Source organism: Ammospiza nelsoni, chromosome 4 (genome assembly GCF_027579445.1).
Source record: "Ammospiza nelsoni isolate bAmmNel1 chromosome 4, bAmmNel1.pri, whole genome shotgun sequence".
Lineage (NCBI taxonomy): Eukaryota > Metazoa > Chordata > Aves > Passeriformes > Passerellidae > Ammospiza > Ammospiza nelsoni.
In genome coordinates, this window is record NC_080636.1 from 30559367 (window position 1) to 30566339 (window position 6973).

Here is a 6973-nt window from a genome sequence, read left to right on the forward strand (position 1 = left end):
ATGGTATGCAAGCAGTAATACTGGATTGGCTGGATTCTCACCACATATGCAGTACCTTGCTGACCAGAGAATTTCTGCATGCTATTCTAGACTTTTTCATGGTAATTCACATTAAGGCAGATCTTAGGAGGTCCTTTCTACAATAAGAAGTCCTTTCCACAATAAGGAGATGTGACTCCTTATTGTAAAAAGGACCTTTGATTATGCTATTTATTTATTGAAAAAAAAAGAAGGAATTCTCAGACAACACAGATATTCTGGGAATCTTGTTGGAAGGCTTTTTCCCCTGATCATTAGTTTCAGTATTTGAAGGATTGGTATTATAATGAAAAAAATGGTTTAAATCAGCTGTGTTGTCATTATATTGTGGTATGCATATACAGATATATACATGTGCACACATATACATATGTGTATGTGTGTACAAGCATTTAAACACACATGTTGAGTTGAGAATATCCTCTGTTAAAATTTATAGGCCTTTAAAAGTGTTAGTGATTAGTCTTCAATTTTAGCATCCTCTTTTGGCACTGTAAACAAATACTGATGCTGACAGGTTCAAAGGATGGGAAGGACTCTAGGTCATACACCATCAGATTCAATACTGAAATAAAACTTCAAACCTGAAACAACGACATAAAATGCTTTATTAATTTTAAGGTACTTTAGGCTCCAACAAAACTGTATAGAAGTTCCCCAGAAAAGCACAGGAGTTCTTCCTTTGCTAACAAAGATAAACATTTATATTTAGTTGCTTTGGCATTTTTGCAGGGCAGTTTGGGGCCATCTTATTAACTAAGATTGCAGTCAATTATCTGCTTTATTGAGTATTTGTTTTCATTTGAGTGATCTTTGTACTGTTTGCCAGATAATTTTTCTGTGGTGAGGAAACTCATTAGAGCTCCTTCTCTACCTTCTTGCTAGAGTCTTACTCGTCTGAAATGGAAGATTCCAATTAATGTGATCTGAATGTGATTGGAGCTGTAAACAAGTGCAGCTACCTTTGCTTCATTAAAATATGGAAAATCATGTGCTTGTTTTAATTATAATTTATAATTACTTTTTTCCCCCCCTGCTTGATGCAAATAGGAACTGGCCTTTATTCTGGTATGAAGGTACAGCATCAAATCAGCAACTTTATTTTATTGCATGAAGCAGAAGATCACAGATATTTCCAAGAGAAGACAACGTAATTTCAGTGCTAAATTACCCTTGCTCAGGGGCCTAACCTCCAGGAGTTGATAGAGAATGCAACTTTATGGTGTATTTCTTGTTCTAGTCTAGGCTTAGCTCACTTGAGGCTAGGAGAGATCTTTGCTTCAAATTGTTGTTTAAATACTTAAAATGAGACCACAGTGTAATCACTGGCAGTTTCAGAGCTGATTTTAGTGGGTTTCATTCACTCAGTGGTTTGTACAATTTGCTACTGTGTATAAAGTGAAGAAAAAAGGGATCAGATGAAAAATTCCTGAACAGCTGAAACCACTGACAAAGCTTTCCTTGATGCATTGAAGAAGATCCAGGCCTCTTCCATAGTGTAGGGTGACAAATGTTCTGTGTCTTCAAAGGTATTTCTCATTTTAGGAGATAAACAATAGCTGCTTTTCTTCAGGGCCAAACAGGAAAGCAGTGTGTGCACAGCCAAGATTTTATAATATAATGGAAGTCTTTCATCCTGTGAAGTGCCTAGAATCTTGATTTCAGAGTAAATTTCCTTCCCAGGAACAGTATGGTATTCTGTGAAGCTCTAGAATACTCTTCTTACTGTCAAGTGCTGTGCAGTTTGCAATTCTCACTTTCCCAGGATGTTAATACCTAAACATCTATTCTTTTTTAACTTTCTCTGGTGAGTTACAGAACAAAGGAACCTGCCAATACCCAGACTGGTATAGGTGCCCACCAATCTACCATGTTTGTCAGTAACTAGTAAGAAACTTGGAGATACCACTGCACCCAGTGAAATCAGCCTGTATGCACCCAGATAAAATACTTTTTGCAACAGAGTGTGTCTGCAAATATTCTGAGGACAGGCCAGGTAGATTTAAAAACTCCTCTGCTGGATTACTGTTTGTGGTTTGTCATGCAGCTTGTCTAATTGAAGTAGCATGCCATTTTCAGTAAGCCGGAAGCAATATTGGGTCATGTCAATATAAATTTAGAATGCTCCAAAACACTTCCCAGCAGTTGTTGGTGTGTCAGTTGCCCAATTTTTGATGCTATTCCAGCTGATCTTTTTAATCAGAAACCTGCCAGGGGTCCTGCCATTTCTCCCACCCAACCTCCTCAGCAGGCTGCCTGCAACCACTTTGGAGCACAGGATTCCAGGTTTCCAGGTCAATTGTTTAGCCACCACTTTATGTCATAATAAATTGCCATAAATTTATAGTCTGACTTAATTGGCACTTTGTGCTTTATGAATAACTTTTTGAAAAAAAGTTAAAAATTGCAACTAATTATAGTTAAGGTTGGCTTTGAGATGTGAATCTTTTTACGTTTGTTTAAGTACAACACCTTTAAGTGAATTTATTTTTCTAGTTTTGCGAATGTGTCCAAGATCTTCTAAACTTAGCTGGAATATATCCAACTTAACTTTGGTAATTTAATTGAGATACCTAATTTAGGAGCATTCTGTATGTGGATCCCTTTCCTTGTAACAGAGGAGAATGGAATGAGTTTGCCAGAAGTTATGAGGCACAGATCTGTGCCAAAAATCATGTTCTTCCACTTAAATTTAGATACCTGCTTTTTTAGTTTGATTTTCCACTCTGCTGAGCACCCAGTGATTCATAGGTTGTTCTTCTTTTCTGTCAATAGAACAAATATGTTCATCTATTTGCTTTAATATTTCTGCAACCAAGCTATAAAGAATAAATGGCAGAATTACCACTTTTGAATGTCAGGCCACTGACCTCTTTTTAAAAAGGTTTTAGAGCCTTAGCTATAGTCATGTAACTTGGAAAATTTCTGATAAAGTTGGAGTTAGTGTGTGTAAGGAGGATCAAATTTTGTTCAGGTGTGTATTCTCTCATGTTGAGTTGAGCAATAACTTCTTTAATAATTTCTTTCAGTGATAAGATTTTTTTAAATGAACTGTGAAGTTCTTAAAAATATTTCCATCTTTTGCTTGACTTGATGTGAGGGAAATAAAGAGATAGTTTGTAGATATTTCTAATATATGAATTTTTCTCTCTAGTCTTTGTTCACTTGCAAAGTGACAGGGTTGCCAGTTACCACACAAGTAACTAGGCCAGTTTCAGTATCTGTTTATTTGGAGATGGTACAAAATCAACAACAGGACTGTTGTTGGGACTGCAGGCTGCATATATAATTCTGTGTAACATGATCCTGCAATGCCCTTAAATAATATGTAAAGTTTTAGGAAATATAGAATTTATTTAAAACTTCGAAAGCTTTTCTTTTCTAACTGCATGGTTTCAGTGACTGAATGATATTGAGTCTGAATTAATGATAGAGTATGAAAAAGTCTGTCTTAAAACCAGGCAGAAGTACATGTGCAGTTATTATATCATTCCTGTTAGTCAAGGGCAGTTTGCAGTGAATTTCAGAGGGAATTCTTGTGGAATGGAACGTTTAAATTGTAGAAGAATTGCAGCAGTTCTCTGCAAGCTTTTTGCAGATAACAGGATTGCTTCAAGAGTGCTATTTGAAGGATATTGAAGCTTTGCAAAAACTAAAGGCAAGTTTAATGGTAACTTCAGTGGGGTCAGGAGTGGCTATTCCATTCTTTAACTTTTATAACAGTTATTTAGTTTATCGGTGATTGTCATGAAGCTAATGAGAGATCAGAATTCTAACTGTGCAAGTTATTAACGTTAATACTGCTCTTTTCTTTCCTCCTTCTGAGGGAAAATGATCATGACAATAGTTTTGAAATTAATGGATCTATGGAGTCACCACAGTTAACCCCAAGGTTTAATGATATAGATTTAAAATGTCTTGTTATAAAAAAAATTAAAAGAAAAATCCCCTTTTAGACTTTGAAAGAGTCTAACGCCTTGCATTGTAACCAAGTCTAAATATACGTACTTTTATGGGATAATTTCAACAATAAGTACCATCTGCTTAATGTGTTCATAAAACCAAATATTAATTTCCTGGTAAATTAGTTGTAAACCAAAACATATTATTATCATTGCAATAATTTTTATATAAGATAAATGTCTCAGTGGTTCAGAAGGTTAAAGTTTAGAATAAGAGTTGGCATTTACTTTTCTCTGCAATTTGGCTAAAATTAAATTGCCTGATTGTGAATCCAAGACATATTTTATCTTTCATAAAAATAGGAAAGACCTGGAAGCAATATGTAGACCACCAGGATGTCTGAAATTTATTTTCCAGTTATAAAAATAAACTAGCCTTGAATTTATTCACCATCTGTCAGTCTTCTCTTCCTACCAGGGAGCTGAATTTTCTGACAGGTAACTTGCAGTCGTAAGGAACAGCTGTGGGAAGCAAGGATACTAAGATTGCTTTAATTATATTAAGACACGGAGCAGCTTTTGGAAATTAAGAGTTCAGTTGCAGTGTCTGGGGAGAGGTTTAACATTTTCAGGATTCTCAAAAACACACACACTTCCTACCATTTCAGGACCTCCAAGGGTTCATTCAAATGGAATGGAAATGGGCAGAGTGACCTTCTGTTACTTAATTTTCCTCTGCATCAGAATCTGTGTGCAGGGCTGGAACCAGTACAGGTGAAGCAAGAGACAGTGTTAAAAATTTTATTAAGATAAATCTTGATGACCAGAAGAATGTTACCTTTCCATCATAACCTTTGGGGACCTACTGACTTTGATTCTTGTTAGTGGCATGCTATTCTGTTTGAGAAAGAAAAGCAGATGATTTTTAGTCCATGCATGTAGTGATGATGACTGTAGTTGGGTGAGCTGTGTCCCATGTGTAGGAAGAGGCTCAGATTTACCAGCAAGCTCTCTCTGACTCCCTTCAGGACACATGTGTAACAAGGTTAAGGTCACCTCTGCTGCAGAGAGGGATGTAATCAACCTGTTTGATTTGTAAGGTTTTTGTTTTCTATTATAATTATTGTAAAGATTTGGCAGCACTAGATAAACATAGGGGTAGCTGCATTTGAAAAAGCCCAAATCTTATTTTGACTGCCTGAGATTGTTACTGGCACAGAGAGATGGTTCAAACGTGGTTTCTCTTCTCAAGTACAAAACAAGAGAAAGCTGAAAGGCACAACAGAATCATCTCTGTCTAGATCCAATAATGGATTTGACTTCAACATAATACCTAATTAATGAATGAAAGGACTTTCAGACCAAAACTATATGACCTTGAACTGTAAGAATGGCAGGTTAGATCTCCTTGGCGACCATTAGAAGCATAAATGGAAACCCTATTCCTGTATCGTAGACTCTGTAACAAACTGAAGAAAATTGCTTTGCAGGATGAATGAAGTGCAAGAATAGTTAAGGAATTATTTCAACAGCATTTCCAGCTTGAAGATAAATGATTTCTGTATATGTCTTTCATCTTAGTTCCTTTATTTGAGCAAAAGCAGCTTAAAATTACCATGACATATTCAGAAAACTGCTGACAGACTTCATGTCTCTCTACACCAGAATATGCAAAGAAAAAAGGAGGCATGAAGTATGAAGCTATGCTGTCTGTCAGACTTTACAGAATGACTGGGCCATGCACCAGATTTATGAAACAATGAAAATAACTTCCTTACAATAAAACTTGAAGTATATGGCATTTTTTCCCAAAACTTTGTATGCATGGGTTTTTTTTCCAAAGCCTTGCAGCACAAGGCTGTCAGTTCCACAGTGTCAGGTACTGTGCAGCTGAAAATATATATGAAGAAAGGCTAGGTGGCTGGCAAATAATATATTCTCCTAGAGTTCATTTGTGCTAGTGTTACCCACTATGCTTCTGGTATACCTGCTCACAGTAGGGGATTCCTGTGAGTATTGGGGCAGAAAGGCTGAAGAACTGAATGCATGACATTTTATAAAAATCCAAGGAGACAAGTCATTATTAGTACATTAGAACTACATCTCTTTTCTTCAGTCCCTTTGGTATCACTACTTGGCATGGAAATTCTGACCCTATTAACACTGGCTGAATCTGAGGTTTATTTCTGGAAGCTTTTAAAAAACAGCTGGGGAGTACCTTTCACTTTTAGTCATATGCTATGGCTTCTTTTTCATGTCTAAAGTTAAAAAAAATCCCAGGGCTCTCCCTGGCCTTATGTGACTTTCATATGAATACATCTATGTTCCTAACCTTATCAGCCTTTTGTGGTAGGTAGAAAGGGCCAAGTGGTACCTCTATTTGATAAATTTCAAAAAGCTTTGTTCATATTCCCATTCCTCTTAAACTTCCCTTTTTCAATTCACAGGTTTGCTGGAACATTAAAATTGTATCCTTAAGCTTCACACTGTGCTGTATTTCATCACAAATATGATGCCCTAACTAGCTTATTTCTGAGTCTTCAGGTTTTTTATTGTGAAAGTCTTTGGGGAAAGATTATCTGACTTTACAAGTATTTGACTACGGAAGTCCACCTTAAAATATTCTGTACTAATCCAAATTATCTTTGCTACTTGCATTTAGGATTTCCTTTGGGAAAGAAATAAACGGCTGTTTTACAACAGTACCTTTCTTTCTAGAGTGTTATAATTCAGGTTCATCCTTTCAACTGCTCTTAAACCTCATCCATATTTGTGTCACCTGTGTTATGTTTTTATTTTTAACGTTAATATAAAAAATCAAGTTAGATCTATTAATGTCTTCTTGTTAGCATGGCTATCAGGTTTATGAATTTTCAGTTATCATTCTAGTTCCCTTCTTCTGCAGCGCTGCTTCTAAGCTCTTATGCATGACCAGTATATGTGGCATACAAGTCTTTCTTGAAGTATTAAAAAAGAAATTTTTCTCTTTTTGGTAGAAATCCAACAATCTTGCTGCAGAAAACTAGTCTCAA